The sequence below is a fragment of the Balaenoptera ricei genome, chromosome 10, assembly GCF_028023285.1.
Source record: "Balaenoptera ricei isolate mBalRic1 chromosome 10, mBalRic1.hap2, whole genome shotgun sequence".
Classification (NCBI taxonomy): domain Eukaryota; kingdom Metazoa; phylum Chordata; class Mammalia; order Artiodactyla; family Balaenopteridae; genus Balaenoptera; species Balaenoptera ricei.
In genome coordinates this window covers 32,274,667-32,282,668 of record NC_082648.1, presented here as the reverse complement: position 1 = coordinate 32,282,668, position 8,002 = coordinate 32,274,667, and the positions used below count along the sequence as shown (strand labels likewise).

Genomic DNA, 8,002 nt, shown 5'->3' with positions numbered 1-8,002 from the left:
TGAATACTGTCTCCTATATTATCTTCCAAAATATTTATAATTTTGCCTTTTATATTTACATCTTTAATATGCCTGAATTTATTATGTTTTTTAGTATATTGTGAAGGTGGAGTCCACTTTCATATTTTTTCTTATTCACAATCTATCTAATGCCATTTATGGGAAAGTTCATGCTTTTTCCACTTATCTCCAGTGCCATCTCTGTCACTGATTAAATGTCTACAAATTGTGGGTCTTTCTCTGAGGTTTGTAATCAAATCATTCTTTCTCCTTAATGAAATTTTATGTGTTACTAGTATTTAGAGATGTGACTGACTTCTCAATGATGATTTCTAGCTGCCAGCCTTGTTAATACTAATAATTTGTCTATAGATTATTTTATGTTCTCAATACTGACAGTCAGCTACAAATAATGACAGTTTTATTTCTTTCTTGCCAACCTTGATACATTTTATTTCTTTTTCTGGCTAGATTGCAGCTGCTAGGATCTTCAGGACAGTGTTGAAAAGAAGAGCCATTGCGGGGAGTGGCCAAGATGGTGGAGTGTGAAGACCCCTCTCATGGGCACACCAAAATTTCAACTACTTATAGAGCAACTACTGATGAGAAAAACTGGAACACCAGCAGAAAAGACCTTCTACAACTAAAGATATATAAAAGGAACCATAACGAGATGGGTAGGAGGTATGGAGATATGGTGTAGTCAAGACCAATACACCCAAGTGGGCAACTCACAAACAGGAGGATAATTATAATTGCAGAGGTTGTTCCCAAAGAGCAAGGAGTCCAAGCCCCAAAGTGGGCTCCCCAGCCCTGGAGTCCTGTACCGGGAAGATGAATACCCAGAACATTTGGCTTTGAAGGTCAGTGGGGCTTATTTTCAGGAGAGCCAGAGGGCTGTGGGAAATAAGAGACTTGACTCTTAAAGGACACACACAAAATCTCACACACTCCGGGACCCAGGGCAGAAGCAGTAATTTGAAAGGAGCCTGGGTCAGATCCACCTGCTGATCTTGGAAAGCCTCCTGGAGAGGCAGGAGGCAAAAGTGATACAGGCAGCAGCTATTTTGGGAAGCTTGTTCTATCACGTGGACACTGGTGCTGGCAAGTGCCATTGTGGAATCATCCCTCTAGTTTATTAGTGCCAGCCCCTTTCACTAGCCTGTGGGCACGAGTGCTGGGACACCTCAGCCCCACCCACCAGACCTGGTGCTTTAAGAACCCCTGAGCCCAGAGCTCCTGAGACCCAGCCCTGCACACCAGTGACCTGGCACTAGCCCTCAGACCCCCTGGGCCTCAGCCCTGCCCACCAGTGGGCTGACACCAGCTCTAGGACCCACCAGCTCTGGGACACCTTGGGACCCTCAGTCAGCCATGGCAGAATCCAGCCTCATCCACCTGCTGACTGACACCAGCTCCAGAACCCCCAGAGCCCTGCAGCGAGAGACCTTGGAACAGGGTTCCAACCACCAGTGAGCCTACTCTAGCTATGGGACCTGCCAGGACTCAGCTCCACCAAAGAGCAGGCCAACACAAGGCTCATGACCCTCTGGAGCCCCAGGCCAACCCACCATCAGTCCAATCCCAGCTCTGAGACACCCTGGCTTCTCAGCCAGCCACCCCAGTATTCAGCCCCACTCATCAGCTGGCCAACACCAGCTTTGGGACACAACAGACACCATAGTCATTGGCCTCAGGAAGCAGCCCTATGCACCAGCAGGCAAACAATATATCTGGGACCCCCAGCAATGCAATCACCCACACCAGAATCTGGGTCTGTCCACCAGTGGGCCAGCAATAACCCTGGGACCCCTGAAACTTCTCAGCCAGCAGTCTTGTGGCCCAGCCCAGCCCATAAGCATATATGCTGATTAAGTGGACAATCTAAAATGGACAAATTCCTGGAAATGTACAGTGTTCCAAGACTGAACCAGGAAGAAATCGAAAATATGAACAGACAAATTACCATTAATGAAATTGAATTAGTAATAAAACAAATCCTCCAAAAGTCCAAGAACAAATGGCTTCATAGGTGAATTTTAGCAAATTAAAAAAAAAAAATAGACACCTATTCTTCTCAAACTATTCAAAAAAATTGCAGAGCAGGGAATGCTTCTAAACTCATTCTATAAAGTCAGCATCACTTTGATGCCAAAACCAGAGAAAGATATCACAAAAAAAGAAAATTACAGGCCAATATCACTGAAGAATATAGATGCAAAAATCTTCAACAAAATATTAGCAAACCAAATTCGACAATACATTAAAAGGATCATACACCATGATCAAGTGGGGTTTATCTCAGGGATGTAAATATGGTTCAATATCCACAAATCAATCAGTGTAATACACTACATTAACAAATTGAAATATAAAAAACATATGATCATCTCAATAGATGTGGAAAAAGCCTTTAACAAAATTCAACATCTATTTGTTAAAAATACTCAACAAATTGGGTATAGATGGAACACACCTTAGCATTATAAAGGCCATACATTTTAAAGGCCATACATGATAAGTCCACAACTGACATTATGTTAAAAGAATGAATTTCCCCTCAGATCAGGAAAAAGACAAGGATGCCCATCCTTGCCACTTTTACTCAGCATAGTATTGGAAGTCCTAGTCACAGCAATCAGACAAGAAAAATAAATAAAAGGAATCCAATTGGAAAGGAAGAAGTAATACTGTCACTGTTTGCATATGATATTATACATAGAAAATCCTCAAGATGCCATCAAAAAAAAAAAACAAAACTAGAGCTGATCAGTGAATTCAGTAAACTTGCAGGATCTAAAATTAATATACAGAAATCTGTTGCATTTTGATACACTAAGAATGAACTATCAGAATGATAAATTAAGAAAACAAGCCCATTTACAATTTTTTAAAAATAATAAAATGCCTCAGAATATATCTAACTAAGGAAGTAATAGCCCTGTACTCAGAAAACTATGAGATGCTGTTGAAAAAAATCAAAGAGGACACAAACAAATGGAAAGATATACTTTGTTCATGGGTTGGAAGAATTAATATTGTTAAAATGACCACACTACTCAAGGCAATCTACAGAGTCAGTGCAATCCCTATCAAAATACCAATGGTATTTTTCACAGAACTAGAACAAATAATTCTAAAATTTGTATGGAAGCACAAAAGGCCCCAAATAGCCAAAACAATTTTGAGAAAGCAGAACAAAGGTGGAGGTGTCATGCTCACTGATTTCAAACTATACGGCACAGCTATAGTAATTAAAACAGTATATTACTTGCACAAACACAAGAAACATAGATCAATGGAACAGAATAGAGAGCCCAGAAATGAACCCACATTTATATGGACAATTAATCTATAACAAAGGAGGCAAGAATATACAATGGGATAAAGACAGCCTCTTCAATGAACAGTGTTGGGACAATTGGAGAGCTACATCCAAAATAATCAAATGAGACTACTCTCTCACACCATGCACAAAAACAAATTCAAAATGGATTAAAGACTTAAATGGAAGATCTGAAACTGTATAACTCCTAGAAGAAAACATAAGCAGTATTCTCTTTGACATCAGTCTTAGTAATATATTTTTGGATATGTCTCTTCAGGCAAGGAAATCAAAAGCAAAAAAAAAAAAAAAAAACAAATGGAACTACAACAAACTAAAAAGCTTTTGCACAGCAAAGGAAATCACCAACAAAATGAAAAGATTGTCTACAGAATGGGAGGAGATATTTGCAAATGACATATCTGATAAGGGGTTAATACCCTAAATATACAAAGAACTCATACAACTCAACATAAAAAAAAAAAAAAAAACTCATTAGAAAATCGACAGAGGATCTGAGCAGAATTTTTTCCAAAGAAGACATACAGATGGGGACTTCCCTGGTGGTCCAGTGGTTAAGATTCCTTGCTCCCAGTGCAGGGGGCCCGGGTTCGATCCCTGGTCTGGGAACTATATCCCACATGCTGCAACAAAGATCCCACATGCCACAATGAAAACCCCAAGTGTTGCAACTAAGACCAGCACAGCCAAATAAATAAAAATTTAAAAATATATACATATACAGATGGCCAACAGGCACAAAGAAAGGTGCTCAACATCACTAATCATCAGGGAAATGCAAGTCAAAACCATAATGAGATACTACCTCATGCCTGTCAGAATAGCTATAATCAAAAAGATACTAAGTAACAACTGTTGATGAAGATGTAGATAAAAGGGAACACTTCTGCACTGTTGGTTGTAATGTAAATTGGTGCAGCCACTATGGAAAACATTGTGGATACTCCTCAAAAAATTAAGAATAGAACTATCACATGATCCAGCAATTCCATTCCTGGGTATTTGTCCAAAGGAAACAAAAACACTAGTTCCAAAAGATATATGCACCATTGTGTTCATTGCAGCACCATTTAGAATAGCCAATATGAAATCAACCTATGTGTTTATTGATAGATGAATGGATATAGAAGAGGTAGTATACATATATACAATGGAATATTACTGAGCCATACAAAGAATGAATTTTTGCCATTTGTGATAACATGAATGAACATAGAGGGCATTACACTAAATGAAATAAATCAGACAGAAAGACAAATTCTGTATGATTTCACTTATATGTGGAATCTAAAAAATAAAACAAATGAACAAACATAGCAAAGCAGAAACAGAATTATACACACAGAGAAAAAAACAGGTGGTTGCCTGAGGAGAGAGGGATGGGGGGAGGAAAGAAATAGGTGAGGGAGATTAAGAGGTACAAACTTCTAGTTGCAAAATAAATGAGTCACAGGTATGAAATGTACAGTGTGAGGAATATAGTCAATAACTATGTAATGTGTTTGTATGCTGACATATCCTAACTAGACTTATCATGGTGATTATTTTGAAATGTACAGAAGTACCAAATCACTATGCTGTGTACCAGGAACTAACACAGTGTTGTAGGTCAATTCTACTTCAAAAATGAACAAACAAACAAACTGATGGGAAAAGAGATCAGATTTGTGGTTACCAGTCATGAGAGGTGAGAGGAGGGTGAACTGATTGGATGAAATCAGTCAAAAGGTACAAACTTCCAGTCGTGAGATAAATAAGTATTAGGGATGTAATTTACAGAAAGATAAATATAATTAACACTGATGTATGTTAGGTATGAAGTTTTTAAGAGAGTAGATCCTAAGAGTTCTAATCAAAAGAAAACTTTTTTCTTTTTCTTTAATTTTGTATCTATATGAGATGTTCACTAAACTTATTGAATGTGATTATCATTTTATGGTGTGTGTAAGTCAAATCATTATATTTTAAACTTATACAGTACTGTATATCAATCATACCTCAATAAAACTGGAAGAAAAAAAAAAGAACCATTAATGGACACCTTTTCTTGCTTCTGATGTTAAGTAGAATACTTGCTATGTTTTGCATGTTTGTGTGTATGTGTGGATATATCTTTTGTAAAATTAAGGAAGTTTCTATTTCTATTTTACTAAGAGCTTTTATCAAGAATTGTTAAATGTTATACAATGGTTTTTTCTGCATCTATTGCAATAATAGTAAGTTTTTCTACATTAAAATTTTAATACAGACACTTAGATATTCTACTACTGAACAAACTTTCTATTCCTCTAATTAAACCAACTTTAACTTCATATAACAGTATGACTTTAACTCCTTAACAGTATGTTTGAGAGCTTAATTCAAGTGCATTTAGAATTGATTCTTTAGTCAGGAGGGAGATTCAGGCTACAATTACCTTGTTTCGTATTCTTGTCTGAGTTTGGTATCAAGCTCATACCATTTTTAATAAAGAAGTTGGGGAATGTTCCCCTTTTTATATTTTCTGAAAATACATTAAGGTCAAAATTATATGCTTCTTAAATTATTGGTGGGATTCATAAAATTATCTGGACCTAGGGTTTTCTTTATGATACTATTTTGATCTAGTGATTCAATTTCTTTTATTGTTACATGAGCATATAAATGTATTGCTTGCTTTATAACAACACAGATTTCTATTTTAGATTGGTAATTTCTATTTTTCTAGAGCATTGTCTATTTTACATATATTTCAAATTTTTTGCCATAAGGTTTTTAGAATACTTAAAATACCTCCTGTGTTTTTATTTTGTTCATTTATTCATTCCTAATCTTTTTGTTGTGACGTTTAATGTTTTTGATTAGAGTCTGTCAATTGCATTAACCATTCCAATTTTTTTGTTTATACTCTCTATCTTGTTTTCTATTTTCATTTGTGTCTGCTCTTTCCTTTATTTTATCCTTTCTTTCACTTTGAGTTCATTGTGTTGTTCTTTTTCTAATTTGTTAAGAAATGCTTAACAAATTAGAAATTTGTTGAAATGCTTATTGAAATTAGAAATGCTTACTGAAATGCTTATTTCATCAATTTTCAACTTTATTTTAATAAGACTTTAAGGCCATAAGTTTACCTTCACAAGTTCTGACAAGTAATATTTATATTTTTTTTGCTTTAATTATAATATTTCTAAATTTCCATTAGAACTGTGTTTTTTAATTTCTAAAAGTTTGGAATTATTTTAATTATATTTATGTTATTATTTTCAACTTAATTGCATCGTAATTAGAGAATGTGGCATAAGAATTTCTCTATCTTGGTTTTTTGAAATGCCAATAATTACACATTTTATTATTTCTTTAGCTTTATGTTTACTTTTTTTCTTTGCTCATCATTCCTCTTGCATCTCATACATTTCTGGGATTATTTCCCTCCCTCAAGTTTCTTTACTGAGTTTCTGTAGCACCCCAAACAGATGATATTAAAAGTAGAGGAAAGAGAGATGGAGGTGGAGACACTTCTGGAAGTAACGTCACGATAGCAGCCCAAGGAGAACCCCAAGTTCAGTTTAAGCTTGTATTGGTTGGTGATGGTGGTACTGGAAAAACTACAGTCCTGAAACGTCATCTGATTGGTGAATTTGAGACAAGTATGTAGCTACCTTGGGTGTTGAGGTCCACCCCTTTGTGTTCCATAACAACAGAGGACCTATTAAGTTCAATATACGGGATACAGCTGGTCAGGAGAAATTTGTTGGACTGGGAGATGGCTATTATATCCAAGCTCAGTGTGCCGTTATGAATGTTTGATGTAACATCAAGAGTTACTTACAAGAACGTGCCTAACTGGCATAGAGATCTGGTACTACTATGTGAGAACATCCCCACTGTGTTGTGTAGAAACCAAATGGATATTAAGGACAGAAAATTTAAGGCAAAGTCAATTGTCTTCCACCAAATGAATAATCTTCAGTACTATGACATTTCTGCCAAAAGTAACTACAACTTTGAAAAGCCCTTCCTCTGGCTTGCTAGAAATCTGATCGGAGACCCTAACTTGGAGTTCGTCGCCATGTCTGCTCTCACCCCGCCAGAGGCGGTCATGGACCCAGCCACGGCAGCGCAGTACGAGCATTATCTAGAGGTTGTTCAGACAACTGCTCTCCCGGATGAAGATGATGACTTGTGAGAAAGTGAAGCTGGATCCCAGTGTCAGAAGTCTAGTTTTATAGGCAACTGTCCTGTGATGTCAGTAGTGCAGCGTGTTTGCCACTTTGTTACATAGTTAAGCAGAACATGTGTTTAATCTTTGGGATACTGAAGGAGATGAATGGGCTTCGGAGTGAATGTGGCAGTTAAAAAAATACCTTCATTTTTTGGACCTGCATATTTAGCTGTTTTGGAACAAGTGGTTTCCTCCTTGAATTTCAAGTGTAAGACTGTTACAGTCACATCACAATATTCAGTGCTGGAATCTTGTTTGTTACTGTCATTCCCATTCCTTTTTGTTTAGAATTAGAATAAAGTTGTATTTCAACTATCTTAAAAAAAAAAGTAAAACAAATACAGTATGCTAACACATATATATGGAATCTAAGGAAAAAAAAAAAAAAAGGCCATGAAGAACCTAGTGGCAAGACGGGAATAAAGACACAGACCTACTAGAGAATGGACTTGAGG

General features: G+C 36.6%; 1 pseudogene; it reads left to right on the top strand.

Annotated features, from left to right (window-relative positions):
- Positions 1-535: 535 nt before the first annotated feature.
- On the top strand, positions 536-7,511 carry LOC132373714 (GTP-binding nuclear protein Ran-like; annotated as a pseudogene).
- The last annotated feature ends 491 nt before the right edge of the window (positions 7,512-8,002 follow it).